At 47.8% G+C, this 20,787-nt stretch overlaps 1 protein-coding gene across 2 annotated transcripts in view; it reads right to left on the bottom strand.

Annotated features, from left to right (window-relative positions):
* RBM19 (RNA binding motif protein 19) overlaps positions 1–20,787 on the bottom strand; it is a 102,214-nt gene that overhangs the window by 40,226 nt on the left and 41,201 nt on the right. The window lies entirely within an intron of this gene.

Below are 20,787 nucleotides of genomic sequence, written 5' to 3'. Positions count from 1 at the left end.
CACAAGACTGCCACACACCTAGATTGCTTGCATTTTGTTGGTCATTCGCCATGCACGTATAGCGGAAGCTATTGGTGACACCTTGCATTTCTAAATATTGTAATAAATATATTTGGAGTGGGGAAAGGAAAGGTTTGAGCACCTCTTTCAATGCAGCCTCTGCCTGCCATACCTTTAGAATGCCTCTGTGTGTGTGTGTGTGTATGCAAAAAGGGATCAGGATGAAGAATTCCAGGCCGGTCTTCTTTATGACACGCTAGCTTTCCACTTGCAGAGAGATTGTGACAAGCAGGACCACTGACAGTGACACGTCCTTTTCCAAACCATTAGAACCGATTATCAAAGGCAGCGTGGTCGTTCCAGTGTATGTTGCCGATCATGAACACAGATTCATGGGCAGAAGATTATCCCAGTCTAATGCAGCCAAGGGGGAAAAAACGTAGGAACTTAGCCGAAAAGAACCCAGCGCCTATCACGGAACTCCCTTCCCCCAGAGTTGCCCCAAATCCTTTTTAAGAAGCAGTACGGTGGCTGGGTATTGGGAAGAGAACGAAGAATTCCTTTTGGTTTACAATGCCTGGCCTTTTTATAATGTTTTGCAAGCCCTTGCAGTTTGGATAAGTCAGACCCCAAACAAGGCTGCCCTCCCCCTAAACACGCCGCCAATGGAGGAAGCCGTGAGCAAATATGCAAAGGACAGCTACAAGGAACGTGCATCTTGCTTGGGGATTTGACGAGGGGGTGCGTGCAAGAGTGCGAGAGGGTGGAATGGAGGACCCCAGCCAACCCCTCCCAAGGGGCGTCCTTACCCCCAACCGCACGGCAGCCCCATAACAAAGAAGCGTCTTTTCCTGCTGCCAAGAGTCAGCTGCTTTCCCCGGGCTTTGGGTCCATTTATCAACACCTACGCACAAATTGGAGACAATGAATATTTAATGCGGGCTCCGGCTGACTAGGTGTGCTATTTTATCTGACAATCGACACGCGGGCGCGCGGGCCGGAGGAAGCCGATGGGCCAGAGAGCGACTGGGAATAAACACGGTAAAGTGCCGTAAACGCTCTCGTGAAATGATAGAAGCCAAATCCAGGGAGTTAACCTGCTGCACCGGCAGCATGACCAGGCATCCATCTGGTGAATTTCCTTGGGCTGCGCCGTGTGTAAGTGGAGCATTATGAAGCCTCAAAATGAATCTGCACGTCTCCCCTCCTTGGAGCTTCCCCCCACGGCTGCTGCCGCCCCTCCTCCTCCTCCTCCCCCCAGCCTCCATCTCTCCTTTCTTTGAAACGGGGAAACAGGAACAAAACGAAAAAAAAGGAGAGAAAATACAAACAAACTAGAACAAGGGAGACAACACAGCCTTGGACCACCGGAGCCTAAACCCAGCAGGAATGTTACACGTTACGGGTAATCTTCAAGGAGGTGGGAGAGGGAGTAAACAAGAATGCAACAAGATCTTTTGCTAGCACGATTTCTACCCCATTAGCTGCTTGAGGGCTCCATCAAGACCCCGCGTCCAGTTGTGACGGTTATCATTTAACCTTCCCCTTGGCACCAACAGCTTCTGTCTCTCTCTTTTCACAGAACTGACACTGTTTACACACAGCCAGATCTCATGCATGTGACCACACCGACCTCCGTATCCCTTGAAGTACCACGGGAACCATCAATGCATCCCTTGAAATACCACATGAACCAAATACCACATGAACCGTTTTCACCGTTGCCACAGATCTGAGAAACAGAATAGCTTGGAAGGATCAGACCAGGGGTAGTCAAACTGCGGCCCTCCAGATGTCCATGGACTACAATTCCCAGGAGCCCCTGCCAGCGAATGCTGGCAGGGGCTCCTGGGAATTGTAGTCCATGGACATCTGGAGGGCCGCAGTTTGACTACCCCTGGATTAGACCCTAGATTCATGTAGGACAGCATTACTACACCCCCCTCCCCCCCGATCAACTACATCAGGCTTTCTCAGCCAGGGTTTTGTGACAGCCCTGGAAAGTTTATCTGAATAGGTGGGAGCTAATGACTTTTTAACATATTTTTTAAAACTTGTTAAACATTTATCGGGTGATAGGACTATATATGGTCATGTCAACCCAGCCTGCCCTCCTCCCAAAATGCCCAATGAAGGGCCAGGAGTGGGTGGGAAGAGGTGGGGGCCCAGGTGGGTGTGTCCCCAGCTCTGTTTCCCAACCATATTCTGCATGATGGTGCCAATTCTGGGGATTCTTGAAGCCTGAAGAATGCTTCAGCGGTTTCTCAGGGGTAAAAATGCTGAGAAAGACTACATTTGTTCGACATAATATATTTCTGGTAAGGGCTTGGAGGAAGAGCATGTCTCGCGGCTTAAATGCCACTCAGTGCTTAATATCCACACAGGGAGCCTGTCCCGCCCCTGAGTCCCTCCTCCTCCAACAGGCTTGCCTGTCTGTCCAGCAGCCAACCAATCGCCTTCTGCCCCCCCTGACCCCGCCTTCCACTTCCCTCCGAGGCTCGGAGGCTGCAGATCCCCGCCACGTGAGAGATGCCCCTGCCAGTTAATTCCCTAACAGCTGTCTGCAGCCTTTCCAGGTCCTGAGGAGAGGGAGAGGCCATCCACAGAGTTCTTCCCCCTTCTCCTTGGTCTGTAGTTTCCATAAAGCCAAGTTCAGCAGGAAGGAAACAGCCCTCTCCGTTAGCAGAGCTAAATGTGAGTTCAACAGCATTGTAGGGACCAACGGGACTTTTTTGGGGGGGAGGGGGGGTAAGTTTCTCAGACTCAAAAGCTCCTTTCCATAGATCTGAAAAATCTTGTGTGTCTCTTTTGAATCTAGCGCTTCTCAAGAATGAAAACACTGCTCCCGCACCTGACAACTGCTGGCATATTCTGTGAATTTAGGCAGATTGTGAGTGGGTGGGCAGAAGGGACTGTGTCAGTGCTTGGTTCCCGTGGCCCTTTCTTGTGTGCCCAGGGATATGCCGATCGCCACTTTGGGATCGGGAGGGAATTTCTTCCAGGCCAGACTGACCAGGAATTCTGGTTTGGGAGGGGGGACGCATCACCAGAGCATGGAATTGGGGTCATGTGCATGAGCAGGTAGTTGTGAATTTTCTGCGTGTTAGATGACACTGGAGGTTCCTTCCAACTCTATCATTCTATGTACCTGCAGTTTATCCATGGCCTTCTCACAGGCTTTTCTTCCCATGATCTCAAGGCCACCTACTTGCATTCCTCTTATAAATGCATTATTTTCACCCTTGGTATGTTATCTGAAGAGGATGACAGTCTTTGAAAAACATTTCATGGCCCTTTTGTGACCAAGAAAACTTCCTCCGTGAAATCTGGACTTCTTCACTTGCAGGAGAAAGAGGAAATTGTTATCCAAAGCATAAATAGCATGTGGAATTCAGTGCCACATCCCTTTAAATGGGAATGCAAAGCAAGGGATGGGCACTGCTTTTCTGCTCTCTCTGATCTATGCACCTAAGTCAGGACAATTATTTAGCAAGGAAGCTACTTTTCATGCTATCTGGATTCAGAGTCATCTACAGCACCGAGATAGCTATGAGGAATCAAACAGGATGTGTGCAAACTAAAAAAACACCCGTAAGAGCAGAATGAGCTGGCCAAGGTGGTGACCTCTGCAAACTTTCCCAATCTCATTCCATGTCGTCTTTCAAACCAAGTAGGCAGTCTGTGGTCACGTCCATGCTGGTTTCCAAGAACTGAGTGCTTCTCAATTCTTCTCTGGGAACCTTGACGGCAAATTTTCAAATGCACCCGTATTGGAAAACGAGTTGACCTTCAGCCTCAGCATTTGACAGCCAAAGGTTTCCGCAACTTCGGCCAACGTCTGACAGCAGACAAGCAGGCACCAAGCGGCATTTGACAGCTGGCTTGCAATGGAACGGGGAGAATTTTACATTCAGTCAATCGAAACCGGAGCATTGTCATAAAATCTGGATCCAGAGATCCAAACTTGGAGACGGATTTCACCATCCCAGTTCGGATTTTTGATGTCTGAACACTTGTTGCATTCCAAAAATTTCTCAAATTTCATCTCGGCTTGAGGAGAGAGGTCCTAAACATAAAAGGGAGAAGATGTTCTACCACTTTATGGAGGTTTTATGCCCTCCAACCACTGGATGCTGCTACATAATTCAGCTTCTATTAAATCTTTGTCTACTATATCACATAAAACTAATTTCCTATTTGGCTCACGAGAGGACTATTGTGTTATTCTTTGCTTCTGTTTTACAACAGACGTTTACATTCCAATTAGTACTGATGATAATTCTGAATTACTTCTGCAGGAGGTTTTCAAAAAAGAGAGTAGCTTTTGTTTCCCAGTGTCCTTTGGTGTAACTTGAAACTTGTTTTATGGCCAGCATCATCTAATTTAATTAGGTTTGCAATACTTCCTGTATCCCGCAGACTTGGGGTTTTCCCCCTTTTGTCCCTTTGTGCTTTATGCTGAACGTCCAGTCTGGTAAAGAGATGTGGGGAACTCAAAAAAAGTTGCTTGCTACTTTGCAATGATTTACTTGACGCGGACAAAAACTATTCCACTACTACCACATCGGGATTTATTTTTGGGCAATGACCCACCAGAGTTACCTTCTGTTTTTGTACATTGCAACGCTTCCATCATTCACAGAAACTTAGAAGGACTGCCCAGTTTCAAGTCTGCCTCTTTGATGAGCCTCATTCACAGCAGCTGAAAGGGTCAGAAAGGACTGGGCACTTCTCCAGACCTGGTTTGACCCCCAAAATTGCAACCAATACCATGGACAGTGAATCGTGCTGGTTGCCAATATATTCACCGAAAGTGTGATTCAAATTACACAGGGGCAGTACAGCAGGACCATCATGGATCACCTCTGGCAATAATTATTTACAGGACTTCCAAAAGGGAGACAGGGAGTTTTACAGGTGTAACAATAACAACCTGTATGGGGAGCTGCTGTAATTCAGTGGTACGGCACATGTTTTGCATGCTGAAGGTCCCCGTTTCACTCCCAGGCAGCTCCAGCTAAATGGAGCCCAGGAAGTAGGGTTGAGAAAGGCCCTTTTATGCCCAGAGCTCAGGAGTGGCACTGCCAGCTGAGGAATCTACGGAGGAAGCCTGACCCAGAAAAGGCATTGTCATATGTCTTTTGCATACCTCGCAGGATTGTTGTAAAGTTTTGTCAGACGAAAGTTTTGTCAGCCAAGGCTTAATCAATTTGTCTGAACGCTGGTGTTGGAGAAGGCTTCTGGACAAAGGCAAAAGTCACAAAGAAATACTGCAGCACATCAAGCCTGATATATCACTGGAAGGGAAAATCACAGACTTTGGCCATGTCATGCGATCCAGTTTGATGGAGAAAGCCATTATGCTGGGATTGGTCAGTGGTCAAAGGAAACCAGGCCGACAAGGAACACGGTGGTTAGAGAGGATCAACATGGACACTGGCCAGAACATTGCACAACTAAAAGAAGCGGCGCAAGATAGAAAATTGGGGCAACTGTTGAGCCACAGGCTTGCCAAGAGTCAGACTCGACTGAATGCTAACATCATCCCTACATGAGCTAAGGCAAGCTCATTGAAGGACTATTGTTTTTATTTTATTCATTTAATGCATTGCATTTTCTCCTCCTCCTTCTTCTGCAGGATAGCAGTGGAAAGGCTTCAGAGGAATGTCTGGGACTTTTTCAGTTAAGAGAAAAGGTGACTCAGGCGGGATGTGATGGAGGTTTATAAAACTAGGCACAGGGTGGTTGGAGTTGGCAAAGAGACAATTTTCTGCCTCTCCCCCCAAATGCTGGAACCCACGGCCATCTAAGGAAACTGATGGGTAACAGATTCATGTTGGCCAGAAGGAAATACTTCTCTATGTAGCGAGTGATTAAAAAGTGGAATCCACTGCCAGAGGATGCAGTGATGGCCACAGGCATAGACAGTTTGAAAAGGGGGGGGGTTAAATAGATACACGGAGGGCACATCGGTCAGTGGGTCCTAGTCCTGGTGACTCAAGAGAAACTTTGTGTTCAGAGGCAGTCAATCTCTGAATATCAGAGCCAGGGAGCAACAGGAGAGGAAGGCCTCGGCCTCTACCTCCAGAGGGACTGGCTGGCCACTGGGTGAGACAGGAGGCTGGGCTAGAAGGACTGCTGGTTTGATCCAGCAGGCCTCTTCTTATGTCGACCGTCAGAGAGAGAAGCCGGGTAATAGTCAGGCTAGGCACGCCGGTGGAAAAAGTCCTACATGCTATTATTACTTATCCTCCAATTGGTACCGAAAGTAACCGGGAATAGCTTGCCTGGTGACGGCAGCAGATTTGAATTGGGGGATTTCCTGATTCGAATAAATCTCTGTAGGTAAGATGCCACTGGACTCAAACTTCTGCAAACAATTACATTTGCATCCCCCATAGCCATTACGTCACACTTCCCTCCCCCCCCCAACAACGCGGAGAGCTTAGGTAGAAAGAGCACTGCAGCTAAATATTTCACAGTGGTTGCTATCCATAGTTATCCTTTTGTGGCTAGCACAGTGACCCATGACACTCTGCATATCAGGCTTTCTCAACCAGGGTTTTGTGAAACCCTGGGGTTTCTTGACAGCCCTGGAAGGGTTTCCCAAGTAGGTGTGTTACTTAATATTCATTCATTCATTCATTCATTCATTCATTCATTCATTCATTCATTCATTCATTCATTCATTCATTCATTCATTCATTCATTCATTCATTCATTCATTCATTCATTCATTCATTCATTCATTCATTCATTCATTCATTCATTCCCACTCTCAGCCCAGCTGGCTCATTGCGGTTTACATTAAAAATATATATAAAATCAACATAAAAGCCAATACAATCGACAGCGGCAACAATCGGCAACCTAGTCTTCCCTGCGGATCCTTGACTCTACTGCTAGCAGTAGCCCGTTAGATGACCCCAGGTGATGTTAGCCTGAGAGGGAGTACAGATTGCAAAAAGGAAGAGAGGTCTCCACCGGTCTCCACCCTGGCCTCAACCAACTGCATGGCAGAAGAGCTCCATCTTACAGGTGCTGCAGAACCCAGAGAGTTCCGTCAGGGCCCTCAGCTCTTCCGGGAGCTCATTCCACCAGGATGGGGCCAGGGCCAAAAAGGCCCTGGTCCTGGTCAAGGCCAAGCAAACATCCCAGAGGCCAGGCAACCAGAAGATTCCACCCACAGAGCGAAGAGCCCTGCGGGTGGCATACAGAAGAAGAAGAAGAAGAGTTGGTTCTTATATGCCGCTTTTCCCTACCCGAAGGAGGCTCAAAGCGGCTTACAGTCGCCTTCCCATTCCTCCCCCCACAACAGACACCCTGTGGGGTGGGTGAGGCTGAGAGAGCCCTGATATTACTGCTCGGTCAGAACAGTTTTATCAGTGCCGTGGCGAGCCCAAGGTCACCCAGCTGGTTGCATGTGAGATAAGCAGTCCCACAGATAGGTAGGACCCAGGCCACGTACAGCCTTAAGGGTCAGAACCAAAACCTTGAACTTGATCCGTAAGTTAACCGCCAACCAAATGCAGCTGCATATATTTGTATATTAATTTGTTCAAGATATATTGGGTGATATGTTTCAGGGTAAACATGTTTCTCAATGGTAAAGAAGTTGGGAAAGGCTGCTGTAGATGAATGGAGATTTGAATACAGGTCACTACGGCCCAAGACCACACTGGCTCTCCCACTGATAAGTACACCATTCCTTCCACATAGTGAATAAACACATTTCCTCTGAGGAGAACATTTTTTGTATGAAGATGTTTTCAGGATCAGTAGGGATGTTGCCAAATTGGGCACCCACGTGGTTTCCATCTAAGAATTATGCAGTGGTTAAGAGCAGTGAGCCAGTTTTGATTCCCCACTCCACCACATACAGCCAGCTGGGTGATCTTGGGCTTGTCACAGCCCTGATAGTGCTGTTCTCACCAAGCAGGCCTGGCAGAGCTCTCTCAAGGAGAGGAGAGGAAAGGAAGACAATTGTAAGCCGCTTCGAGACTCCTTCAGGCAGTGAGAAGCGGGATATAAAAACCAACTCTTCTTCTTCTTCAGTTACGCAAGTCCCTCATCTGCAGCGATACAGCCCAGATACCATTTAGAGCAGTGGCCCAGTTCTTGCTTAGGTGGGCAACCCAAGGAAAGTTTGGGCTTAGGGGGAAAAGGGGCCAGATTTAGGGACTCCATCGCCTCTCAGAGAACCTCAGAACAGTGGAATCAAGAAGCCCAGAAGGAGAATTCCTGTGGGCTTCCCCCTTGAGTATCTCAGCACCACGCTAGGAAGAACAATAGGGTAACCAAGGACTCCTTGACCGGAGAGCGGGAAGAGGAGGGGCAGAACCCCCCTCCTCCCCACTGTGTTGATAATTAGAATCCATAACACGGCCATTGACATCCCTGAAGCTGCGAAAATGATGGAGGGGGGGAGGCTTTAATGCTCCCCCCTCTGAGCCCAAGCGAGTCGCTAACACCTCTCTTTTCCAATTATGATGTTCACCTTTTGAGGAGTGGGAGGAGGCACCAATTACCCTCTCCAGGAGCACAATGCGCCCTGTCTGTGAAGAATAATTTATGTTTTGATCAACAAGAGGAGTTCTCACATTTCTAATTTGTGTTGTGGCATGGGATGGGGTTGGTCCATACGTGCATGTGCGCAGGGCGGGAGGGAGGGGAGAATGTTTTGATGGAGCCCAAGAATAATTATAGCTTTCCTTGAGGGATGGCAGCTACAACATGTACACGCGCCATTTGTATGCAGATGCTAGAATGAATAGGATAAAGGGCGGCGGGGAGGAGGGGAGGTCCCTTCTTGGATGAGATGGGAAGGTTACTTTGCAAAACTGGTCAGTGCGTTGTCAAAGCCTACCAGCTATGCACGTTTTCCTGTGCATTAAAGGAAAACCACCAAAACAGCCTTCAAAATGGGTGAGATTCATTTGCATAGAACTGAATAACAGCCAATTGGTTTTCCTTTGGTACAGGATTGGTCTTTTAAATCAAGGGTTTATCATATTAATATTATGTGCTCCCCACACAACATTCAGAACTCAGCTTGAACAACAACAAGAAGAAGAGTTGGTTCTTATATGCCGCTTTTCTCTACCTGAAGGAGTCTCAAAGCGGCTTACATTCGCCTTCCCTTTCCTCTCCCCACAACAGACCCCCTGTGAGGAGGGTGAGCCTGAGAGAGCCCTGATATTACTGAAGAAGAAGAAGAGTTGGTTCTTATATGTCACTTTTCTCTACCCAAAGGAGTCTCAAAGTGGCTTACATTCGCCTTCCCTTAAGACCCTTAAAAAGTTATGAGAACTAGACAGGTATGCTGGAGTCCTGGAATACTGCAACAGTTGACAAAGAGCTAAAGGAAAAAGGGAGGGGAAGAGGAGAACACATTTGCCTGTATGGCCCCTTCCAACTCTTTGATTCTATGATTCTATAACAGGAGCCTTGAGTGCTCAATTTGTGCCAAGAAAATTCCTGGGGAGGGGGAAATTGGGGCAAACTACCTGCCTGCCATTGACCATTGCTACAAAATACGTAATTCCGTTTTGTTTTTTAAATTGAGAGATACAGTCCAACGTCTTCTGCAAAATGTGCAGCTTGACCTGGTTTCATTGAAACCGAGAGAACTTACTTCTGAGTAATCATGCCTAGAATCAGGCAATGATCCACCAGAAGCAAGACCCCCCCCTCTAGCACCTGCGACTTTGCATCTGTACCAAACACACAACCAGGGGCACAATATTAGAGAGATTCTTCTACCCAAGTCTCTCCTTACCAGATCTGCATCTTTCCAAACAACCCCCAAACAACGGGATAGCTGCAGAACAATTTCCAGCCAGCATCGGAGGATTTAAAAGGCAATCCAGTAGTGCAGATGGCAAATGAGCCATTGGAACAGATTTGTTCAGCAATTCCAATACACACCCCCTCCCCAGCTCCTGCCACTCTCGACACATTTGCGCTCACAACTGACACGCACACAGCAGCTCCTGGGCTTGGTTGGCGAAAAACAAACAAACAAGCAAACCAAAAACCAAATGCAAAAATCCCCACGACGTTGAGCGATCCCTCTAGAAATCTCTTTTATGATCAAATCTGATTATTTGCGAAAGCATTTCTTCTCCCTCTCGACACAGACCAACAAGCTGCTAATTTTCTCACTATTCCGAGGAAGCGAGCCATAAAACGGAGGAAGCGCAGGGGCACAGGTCTGGGATTTGGTGACTGATGTTGGTGGTGAAACCAATGCTTTCGTGGAGAAGGTGAGCTTTGGAGGGGCAATCTAGCTCGTGGCAGCATCACGGCTGGAGTGCCGAGAGTCCTCTAACGCAGTGGTCCCCAACCTTTTTATCAACGGGGACCGGTCAACACTTGACAATTTTACTGAGGCCCGGGGGGGGTAGTATTTTGCCGAGGGGCGTCACCACCGCCTGAGCCCCTGCTCCGCTTGCTTTCTCGCCGGCGCCCCTGACTTCCCGCCGCCCACTGGGGGGCGCTGTCAGCAGCAGTTGCGCAGTGCCATGCCGAGGGGGAGCCCCAGGCATGGTGGCCACCGGAGAGCACCAAAGGTGAGCCGGCGGCAGAGTGGCAGGGCAGCCCCCGAGGCAGCAGCCGGGGAGGAGGACGAGGAGTCGTGGCCTGGTACTAACTGATCTGTGGACCGGTACCGGTCCCCGGACCGGGGGTTGGGGACCACTGCTCTAGTGTATAATGGGCCAAACATGAAAAAAAAAAAAGGATTGGGAAGAGTGATGTAAAAGAAAAGAGACTTTAGGGCACTCGAGGGTGGTAGAACTGAAGCTCCAAAGGCAGAGATGGGAACGGAGGAGAGACTTTGAATAGCTTTTAATGAGAGGGATAAAGGGATTCAGGCTGGATGTGAACATGCATGAGGGGAACCCACCAAGAAGGGACACGAGAAGCCTTAGCGAGGAGAGAAATTAACGCTTTTGGAAACACTAGGCTTAAACAGAGGCAGGGGAACCCCCAAGGACAACGAGGAAATGCTCGAGAAGGGATGGCTGGAATCCAGGTGGAAGGTTACGGGACCAGAGATTTTAGGGGAGAAGGGGCATGTCGCGGGGAGAAGCAGGCAACCGGGTGACAGGCTGAATATGGGCATGAATATTTGATGGAATCTGGGGCTTGCTAAATATCGCCCTGATGGATGGACGTGGCTCCAGCAGGGAGACAGGACAAAACAAAGAGTCGTTATGCTTACAGAAGGGAACACGGGTTTGTTAGCCGTGCGTGCTAAAAAACGTTATAAAAATGACTCTCCGCACTCCTCCTCCAAACACAACATCTCACTCAAGTCCCTTGGCTGTGAATGTCGCGTCATTATCACCCAGACATCACTGCTGACCCTTTTTATCCTTTGTGTGCCGCGCAGCTGGGACGGCGGCCAACTCCTGCCATTTTTGGGCTCTGTTCCCTCTCTCTCGTGCTGCCAAAAGTCTGCCTTAGACTACCTGAGGCAATTTTTCCCTTTCAACCCCCTCCTCCCTCCCGTTTCAAAGAAATCTGTCTTAACTGAACCCAAGAGAATCTCCGCTTTTGACAACTTCGAGGACAGGCCGTGCTTCCTTTTAGGGCCCGAATGGTTACAGCATAAGTGTGCAGAAGAGGAGGCCCGCTCCCACCCCCAAAAGTGATTAAACACTAATTTGATGACCGACCCTGTCGAATGAGACTTGACAACATTGCATAAGCAGCTTCCAAGTGGCTCAATGAACAACTTCCTACAGGGCACTCTGGCATCTTCCAATGGAGCTTTAGGGTCTGGGGTTGCCTAGGGCAGCCTTTCACTTTTTACCCTTGAGAAACCCCTAAAACATTCTTCAAGCTTCATGAGACCTTAGAAGTGGCATGACGGTGCAGAATATGGCTGGGAAGCATAGCTGTGTCCATGCCCACTTAGGTCTCCTCCCCTTCTCACCCCTCCAGGCCCATCCTTGGCCATTTTGGGAAGGGTGGGGTCAACATGACCATATATGGTCATATCATCTGATATACTTACCAAATGTAATACATATACATATACATATACATATACATATACATATACATGTAATTAACCAATTCAGGAAACCCTTCCAGGGCCGTCCAGAAACCCCCGGGTATCCTGAAACCCTGGTTGAGGAAGCCTGGCCTAAGGTGAGCATATCTAGAGGAGAACAGGCCTCCTCTAGGATGAGAAGGGTACTGGGTCAATTCCTTTCAACATGGATTCAATAACTTCTGCCCCTTCAAGAGACTGAAAGGCAATGTCTGAGTGGTGAGCAGCAAGGATGCTTGTTCAACCCTGGTTTCAGTAAAGCTTTTCTGCTGTCGCCAAACCTGCAATGTAAGGATACTATCAGCCTTCCTCATAGGGCAGCTGTTTATGATAATTGAGGCACTGTATGTGGATCAGGTAAAGTTCTGATTTTGTTTTGATGTGGAAACACATCTACGGGTGCACTTCCTGAAACAGAAATAATTACGGATATGATGTCTGTTTGTCCAACCCCAGGGAGTGGGGTGGTGGCCAGGCCTGGCACTGAGCCCCGTTTGCTGTGCTGTCACCGCCACTTCCACTGCCCATCTTCCAAGGCTGGCCCAGTCCCAGACTCCTTCCAGAATCAGTTTGTTGCAGATTATGCGACCATCTGATTCTTGGGGAAAAAATTTATTACACTGTTTCTTCTGTCCCTAGATTTCCGTGCCTTGCCAAGTCCACCTGCAACCATGTTAATATTATGAGCTTTAGCATCACTACCTTGGGAACAACTAACCCAAAGCAATCCAGAAAAAGAGCAAGTAATAACCTCTCTATTGCATGAAGCTTACTGGGTAACCTCGGGTCAATCATATACTCTTAACCCAACCTATCTTGCAGGGTGTTTGTGAAGATGAAAGGAGGACAGGGAAAAAAAACTGCATGTTGTCCTGAACTTCTTTGAGGCATGATGGGATAAAAATGGAATGGATTCCTTCCCTCTGTCTAACTGTGCGAGGGAATCTGGGCTGTCTTCTCAGCTCCTGCTCTTCTTTCCGGCCTTCATGAGGCAGAACTGCAATAATAGTAGTAAAGGCGGGGGGGGGGGGGGGAGAAAAGGGAGGGCTAAAGGTGTGGGTAGTGATGCCACCTCCAGGACTCCTCAAAGTCTGCAACGCTATATCTTTGTGGTCAAATGGTTGAAAAAGCCTGGTCTTACTGCTGAACTTTTCAGTGATTCCTTTAACAAAGATCAGCAAAACACCAAGAATGGTGAAATTTGTGTTCTCTGTTTTCTAAATTCCTGCCTTTCCAGAAAGCTCAAGCTGGCTTACACTTTTATACATACTGATGATGATGATGATTCAAATATATAACATGAAAATACTAATTAAGTGCCATCTGAACATATACTGTTATAGAAAGGGGGGGAATACTATAGAGTAAACATGAACCCTCCTCAACAACAAAAATTATTTGTATAAACCAGTGGATAGGAGGCCCCCTGCAAGAGTTCTTCAACCTCTCCTTGTCTGCAGGTTTAAGGTACTGGTGCTGACCTTTAAGGCCATCCGTGGCTTGGGCCCTGCCTATCTGAGGGACCGCCTGTCTCCTTATGCCCTCCACAGGGCTCTCTGCTCTGCAGCTGCCAACTTACTGGAGGTCCCTGACCCTAAGGAAGCATGCCTGGCCTTGATCTGGGCCAGGGCCTTTTCAGTCCTGGTCCCAAACTGGTGGAATGAGCTCCCAGGAGAGCTTAGGGCCCCAATGGAGCTATCAGCATTCTGCAGGGCCTGTAAAATAGAACTCTTTCACCAGGTCTTTGGCTAAGTCTAGGGTGAGGAACAACGAGGCCCCTCCTCAGGCTAAATAGTGACATCTATCGTATCCTGGAGAAGAGCCTAATGCTGGGAGCGATTGAGGGCAAAAGAAGAAGGGGACGACAGAGAATGAGGTGGCTGGATGGAGTCACTGAAGCAGTCAGTGCAAACTTAAATGGATTCCGGGGAATGGTAGAGAACAGGAAGGCCTGGAGGATCATTGTCCATGGGGTCGCGATGGGTCGGACAGGACTTTGCACCTAACAACAACACTCATATCCTGCCCGGGGTTGATGGCTGCGGGAAATAGGGGGCAATGGGGGAGGGGGGCGCGCTTATACTGCCAATCTTGATTCAGGTTGCTTCTTAATGTCCTGTCAGCATTGTTATGGGACTAGATGGGGTATATATGTTTTATGGGGGTTTTATACTGTAACCCACCACAAATCTCTGCATAGTGGTGGGCTAAAAATCTAATAAATAAGAATAACAAACCCCCATTCAAGCTCAACAAAAGGCCCTTTACAAAATAACTAAATACAGGCAACAATGGTGCCCTTGCTGCTTCTTTCCAGCATACTAGTCTGTAAGGTCAGAGCCAAAACAAAAATGCCTGAGACCAGGCTGGGAGGGGGGGAAAAGATAACAAGCAAAGACTGCCTGGATTGGCAGATGGCGCCCACAGCTTTGTGCACGGGAAGGTGGTCCTTGAAAGACGTGAGGCTCAGGTGGTGAAGGGCCGCAAGCGAAAAGAATCAGCATCTTGAACTAACCCCGGAAGCCAACAGGCAGCTGAAGAAGTAGTTTCAGAACAAGCGTACCTTGCCCCACCCAAGAGATGGGTGACTTGGCTCACGTGTTAAATTAATTGAAGCTTATGAGTTCGTTTCAGCTGGGTGTGAGAGCTGGCTAAGAGCCCCAGAGCCTTGTAGTAGTATTTAATCCCTGATGAAGTGAACGGTCTAGCAAGGTATAGAGAATATCAGCCTTGTGCAGTGGTTAAGTGCGGCAGCTCTAGGAGGACTGTCACCCAACTGGCCCATCTCCCTTCCCAAACCCCAACATCTCCAGTCTTCACCCTCAACTCTCCAGGAATGTCCTGATCTGAAATTGGCATGCTTCTCCTATACCAGGCTTTCTCGACTGGAGTTTCATGAAACCCTGGGGTTTCTTGATGGCCTTGAAGGGTTAATTTATTTTTAGAAATGTGTGAAACATTTATCGGATGATATGACCACATATGATCATGTTGACCTTCCCTCTCAAAATGGCCAATGATGGACCTAGAGGGGGTGGGAAGGGGAGGGGCCCCGAGTGGGCGTGTCCACAGCTCTGCTTCCCAACCCTATTCTGCACGCTCTGGCCACTTCTGGGGTTTCTCAAAGCCTAAAGAATGTTTCAGGAGTTTCTCAATGGTAAAGAAGTTGAGAAAGGCTATGACACAAGCAGACTTGATAGGAAGCCAAGCCAGGCTGCAAGACTCTTAGTAATATACTTGGTGGCCGATGTGGGCTCATTCTCACAAAACGTTTGAAAAAAAAATCTGTCGGCATCCATTTGAGGCCAATGTGAGAGAAGAAGGTTTAGGGCGGAAATTGTTATTTTAAAAAGGGGGGAACCATGTGGCTGAAATTGTGGGAACTGGATTCTTACGATCCTATGCTCCTCCCCCCCCCCACGGCATTTATTTTAAACAAAAAGATGGGATTGAGAATTTAAGGTCAAGAGTTCCTGTGCTCTAACGAGACTGGCCTCATCGTCTTGCAGCAAGCTTGCCTGGAACCGGGATGATAGTCTACATCTCTGCAAAATGCAGCCAATGCAGTGCAATCATTCCTCTATCTCTAACTACCCCAAAACAGCATTTCCCCCAAACTATCCCTGACCATCTCTGCCCTGTGCTGATTTGCCGATTAGGGAGGGATAATGGGCTCGTTTTCATCCTTTCCTGCTTGTCTGAACGAAGGGGGCTCTGCCAAATAGTTTTGCCCCAAGGCCAAGCTGAGGTCGGTTCCACCCCTGCGGGACGGCATTCACGAATCGCATAGCGGTCCGTTCCCCTCCCCGCCTCCCTTTCTTTCTTCCCGCCCCCTTCCGATGACTCCGGCACTGCTAATCCCATTACAAGAAAATAACTCGGATAGTTCAAGCTAATGAAATCATTACAAGAATACGGACAGCCAGAGGTGGACATTGAGAGCTAATTTAACACTCTTGGCTGGCGTTCTCCTCCGCACAGGAAATATCCGTAGGGAAGGAGAGAAAGGCAACCCTCCTCTCTTGTTAGGCTCAAATCCGGGTTAGCGGGTTCAGGAAATCGTCTGCCACATCTCTTTTCCTATGACTATTACAGCTATCATCAATAATGTCTCCTAGGTAACCTCAGAAAATTAATGAATGAACAGGCAGGGAAAAGGGCACGGATAGAATACACCTTCCCACATGCTACTGTGAGTCTGCTTTTGCTGGGAGGGGAAGAAAGTGAGGAGGAGAGGAACAGCATGGGTGGGCTTTCAGCCACAGTCACCCTTAGTCACTCTGTAAAGGTACTTAAAATTGCCTTTTTCAACTTGTTTATCATTGAGAAATTCAGAAGGGGCGCAACCGTGCAGAATATGGTTGGGAAGCATAGTTGTGTGCATGCCCACCTAGGATCCCACCCCTTCCCATCCCCTCCAGGCCCATCATTGGCCATTTTGGGGGAGTGGTCGACATGACCATATGTGGTCACATCACCCGATAAATTTTTAACAATTAAAAAATAATAACTAACTTCCACTCACTCAGGAAACACTTCCAGGGCTGACAAGAAACCCCAGGGTCTTACTAAACCCTGGTTGAGAAACCCTGGCTTTGAAGAACCATTGTAGATGGATACAGAATTTTTTGAATCCTAGAGCTGGAAGGGGCAAGACAGGCCATCTAGTCAGGCCCCTGCTCAACGCAGGATCAGCTAAAAGCATCCAGGATATCTGTCCAGCCGCTGCTTGAAGACTGTCTGTGAGGAGGAGCTCACCACCTCCTTAAGCAGTCAATTCCACTGCTGAACTACCCTGACTGTGAATTTCCCTCTGATATCTAGCCGATATCGTTCTCCACGTAATTTAAACACATTACTACGGGTCCTCTCCTTCTTTACCGGCGAAGAAAGCAGCAAGAAACCTCACTGGCTTCAAACATCCCCAGGGGTAGTCAAACTGTGGCCCTCCAGATGTCCATGGACTACAATTCCCATGAGCCCCTGCTCATTAGGAATTTATTATTAGGATATTAGGGAAACCAGAAGAGACATTTACTGGTTGATGCAGACTTGTACCTCAAGGAAATTCCCCTTGAGAAAGTTTCCAAAAGCACAGAACGGCTAGCGTCTCAGTCTGGCCAACCAATTACACATCAGTTTTTGGAGTTTACTGGAGCCCCAAGGGCAGAGGTGTGTTGTCCAACTTTATCACCATCATCTACTCTCCAGAAGAGCCATGAGAATTTCTGCTGATATGTGTAACATAAGAACTCTATTGCTAAAAAGTTGCCTATTAGGGGAGAAGAGAGAGTTTGGAGGTGGGGGGGGGGGAGAGAGGTGACATTCTTGGACAGAATAATGGTCCATCTAGCTCAACCCACCATCAACCCTGGCCTCAGGACGGTTCAAAACTGTGCTGTCTCAGATTGCGTATGGACACAGGTTGTCCTTTTGGTTAACTTTCAGCATCCATGCTCCACGTACTTCCCCATCACCCTCTTTATAACCCATTTGACGTTGATGGCCAAGACGTCGAGATCCGTCAGCCGAATACGTGCCGAGGTCAAATAGCACCGTCTTCTCTTTGCCAACTTATCAGTTTCAAAGGTTATTTGAAAAAAAAGATCTCCCCGCCTTCACTGCTTGTGGTTGTATGAATTTTAAAGACCTCCTTGCTTTCAAACAACTCCTCCCCCCGTAACACATCTGAGTTTCATCAGGATTCGCCCTAATCCCTAATCATTTCAGACCCTTCCCTCAATATATTCTTCCAATTCTGCTGTGTACACAAAACACTCCCCTCTCCCATTCCGCTTGTAAGAGGAATGCGAACCGCAGCATCCCTTTAAAGACGCTGCAGCAACCCAGGGTCCCTACTACCAAAAGGCTGTGTGTGCAAGAGACCAGACACAGTCACTGTGATCACTACTAGTAAAATCCCCATCAGAATCTGCAGCTTCCCTCACCTGCTCCGACCCACTTTCCATTCACCTGGCCAAAATGCCCCTGGATTGGTGAGATGTCACAAGGCAGCCAGGACTGGGCAACCTCCGAGTAAGGCGGACACGAAATCTCATAATTAGAGCGGTCATTAGCAAGGCACACAGCAGAGGGTCTTGCAAATGAAGTGTAGATTTCGGCCTCTTTTCAACTCACCGGGAATATGAACAATCAGTTGGATTAGTTAATGGGACCGGTTTCCAGGGGTGGCAGGAACGACACTTTGTCAGCAAGTTTTAAGACGCCTTGCTGAAAATGCAGGTGACATAGCAGAGTGACGGGACTGCTGTTCCTTCCCTTGTCAGCTCGTTGTTCACTGTTATTCCCCTAGCCTTCATCTTGAGCTGCATAGGATCTGATCGTTTATCTCACTTGTATGTTCACGACAAGCCTTTTCATTGAACTCCACCAATGACAAGTCGATCGTGTTCCCCCTCTCCCTACTTAATTCACAGTGTTATCTTGGGCCCATCTGGATTTCTCAACTTTGGGAGCAAGGTAGATATCGCCCAGGGACTGGGTCTTCTCTGTGGTCCAGCCGTGTTCCTGAAATTTGCTCCCTCAAGAGGTCCATCAAGTGAGGACAGACTTGGGAACAGGTTCTCACTTAGCCCATCCACAGGTAGGACTATCACACCTACATGAACAAGGCTATACCTGAAGTCTCCCAGCTTTCCACACTCAGGATCCCACATAAGGTGGGCCAGTGTGGTTATAAATCTTTATCGGTAATAGCTGGGGCAATTATGCAGTTTTGTAAATTTTACCATTCTGTTTGTGTAGCTGTTAATGTTATTGGTCTTATTGCATCTTTAGGTTATGTAAACTGCCCCGAGATGGTATTCCAAGAAGGACAGTCTATAGATCCATGAATGAATGAATGAATGAATGCACTCTGAGAGCCAATTTTAAATGTTAACCCTAGTTCAAATGTATATTAGTGTTTTTTTTAATGTTTTTAAATCATATATGTCTTCTTTGTCCCCCCTCCCCAGAATTCTCTCTCTTAAGAGGACTTAAAACCAAAACAGGGTGGGGGGAGGCAGTTCTGCATTTTGTGCAACCTACCCTTCGTCGGGGCACCCCCCAAAGCAACGTGACGCAACCTGGCCGATGCAGACTGATGACCCAGGCTGATTCTCCTAAATCAGCAGCCACAGAAGTCAAATTGCATTGCATTGTCTCAGTCTCCTCTACAACCCCCCCCCCCCCCGCCTTCCCTGAGTTATTACTTCTTGACAGCTCCTCAGCGGCCGCTGGAGAAGAGAATGACAGGCACAGACAGGCAGAGTTGCCTCGCTACAACTGTCACAGTAATTTAGCACTCCAGAGTTGGCACCCGCAGAATAATTTAACCAAGAGAGGTGGGTAAGTGGATGGGGGGGGGGGGGAGTGCTGGATAATTTTACCCAAGGGATCTCGTTTGTTCTGGCAGCACGAGGGTCCCACCCCACATACAACTGATGTGTACATTGGAGAGGTTCCATGCTGGATGGTCAGGAGACGTGGACGTTGGCGACATTGTGACGGGAGGACCAGAAGGTACAATCCTCAGTCTGGTTTTGTGTTTCTGTCAACAGTGGATTTTGCTGTGCTCCAGTGTTTTCACACAGCTGTGAACATCTATATACGTGGAGGGCTTCAAGTGAATCGGGACCCCAATCTCAGGGTGACTGGCCACTTTTAGAGCAGTCTTTCTCAACGTTGTTACTGTCGAGAAACCACTGAAGCATTCTTCAGGTTTCGGGAAAACCTAGAAGTGGCACAATCATGCAGAATATTGCTGGGAAGCAGACCTGTGGACACGCCCATCCAGGGCTCCTCCTCTTCCCGCCCCCTCCAGGCCCATCATTGGCCATTTTGGGAGGGGGACAGGTTGACATGATCGTATGTAACACAATGTTAAAAATTAATTAAGTCCCACCCATTTGGGAAACCCTTCCAGGGCTGTTAAAAAGAACCAGGGTTTCATGAAACCCTGGTTGAGAATGCCAGTTGCTCTTTATGTTCCCATGAGAGTCACTGTTATTGGAGGTTCAGGACTGGAAAGTGATAAACCAAGAGGGACAATTCATGATGAACTCACTACAGGCAGCTTCCTTTCAGGAAACCATTCGGTCGTACCATATCAGAAGATGCCAAAATATCCAGATAATGCCTGATGCAGAGGCACAGCAAAATGGCCAAATGGAGGCTGACTGGGAATAAGACAATATAGCATGCAGAGACACAACAGGGTGCCTCCTCTGTGCATATGGTTTCTTCGGACCATCCAGGGACCTGTAATTTACCAATCCCCCCCCCCCCCGAACACATAGAAAGGGAATTACTGCTCTGGGTATGCTCACAATCCACTTCCAGAAATTAGATCACAGAATCCTGTTGAAGTAGAAATAGTAGAATTTCAGTGTTACTTGTTCAAACACACAAATTGAAATTGAATGTCCACAGAAGCTAGGTACTAATTTTTTTTTTTTGGTTGAAACATGTAAAGGCAGATTCAGGAACAAATATGGACAGAGATCACTTTGAAAGAGGCACTTGTGGTTTAAAAAAATGGCAAAAGACTTTGAAGAGAACTTTACTTTTTATAATTCCAGAAAATGACTTCAGCTAGATTAATTATTTTAATGAGGAGAATAAGGAAAACGTGTGCAGAAGATCAAATAAATGCAAATCCACTAAAGGTTTGGGGGATTCTCATTAAGCATTTTCCATTAAAGAAATGGTGAGATGTTAGGATG

This window comes from Paroedura picta, chromosome 13, assembly GCF_049243985.1.
Source record: "Paroedura picta isolate Pp20150507F chromosome 13, Ppicta_v3.0, whole genome shotgun sequence".
In the NCBI taxonomy this organism is placed as follows: Eukaryota; Metazoa; Chordata; class Lepidosauria; order Squamata; family Gekkonidae; genus Paroedura; species Paroedura picta.
Note: the sequence above shows the minus strand (reverse complement) of the source record. Positions and strands in the feature narration are given on the sequence as shown.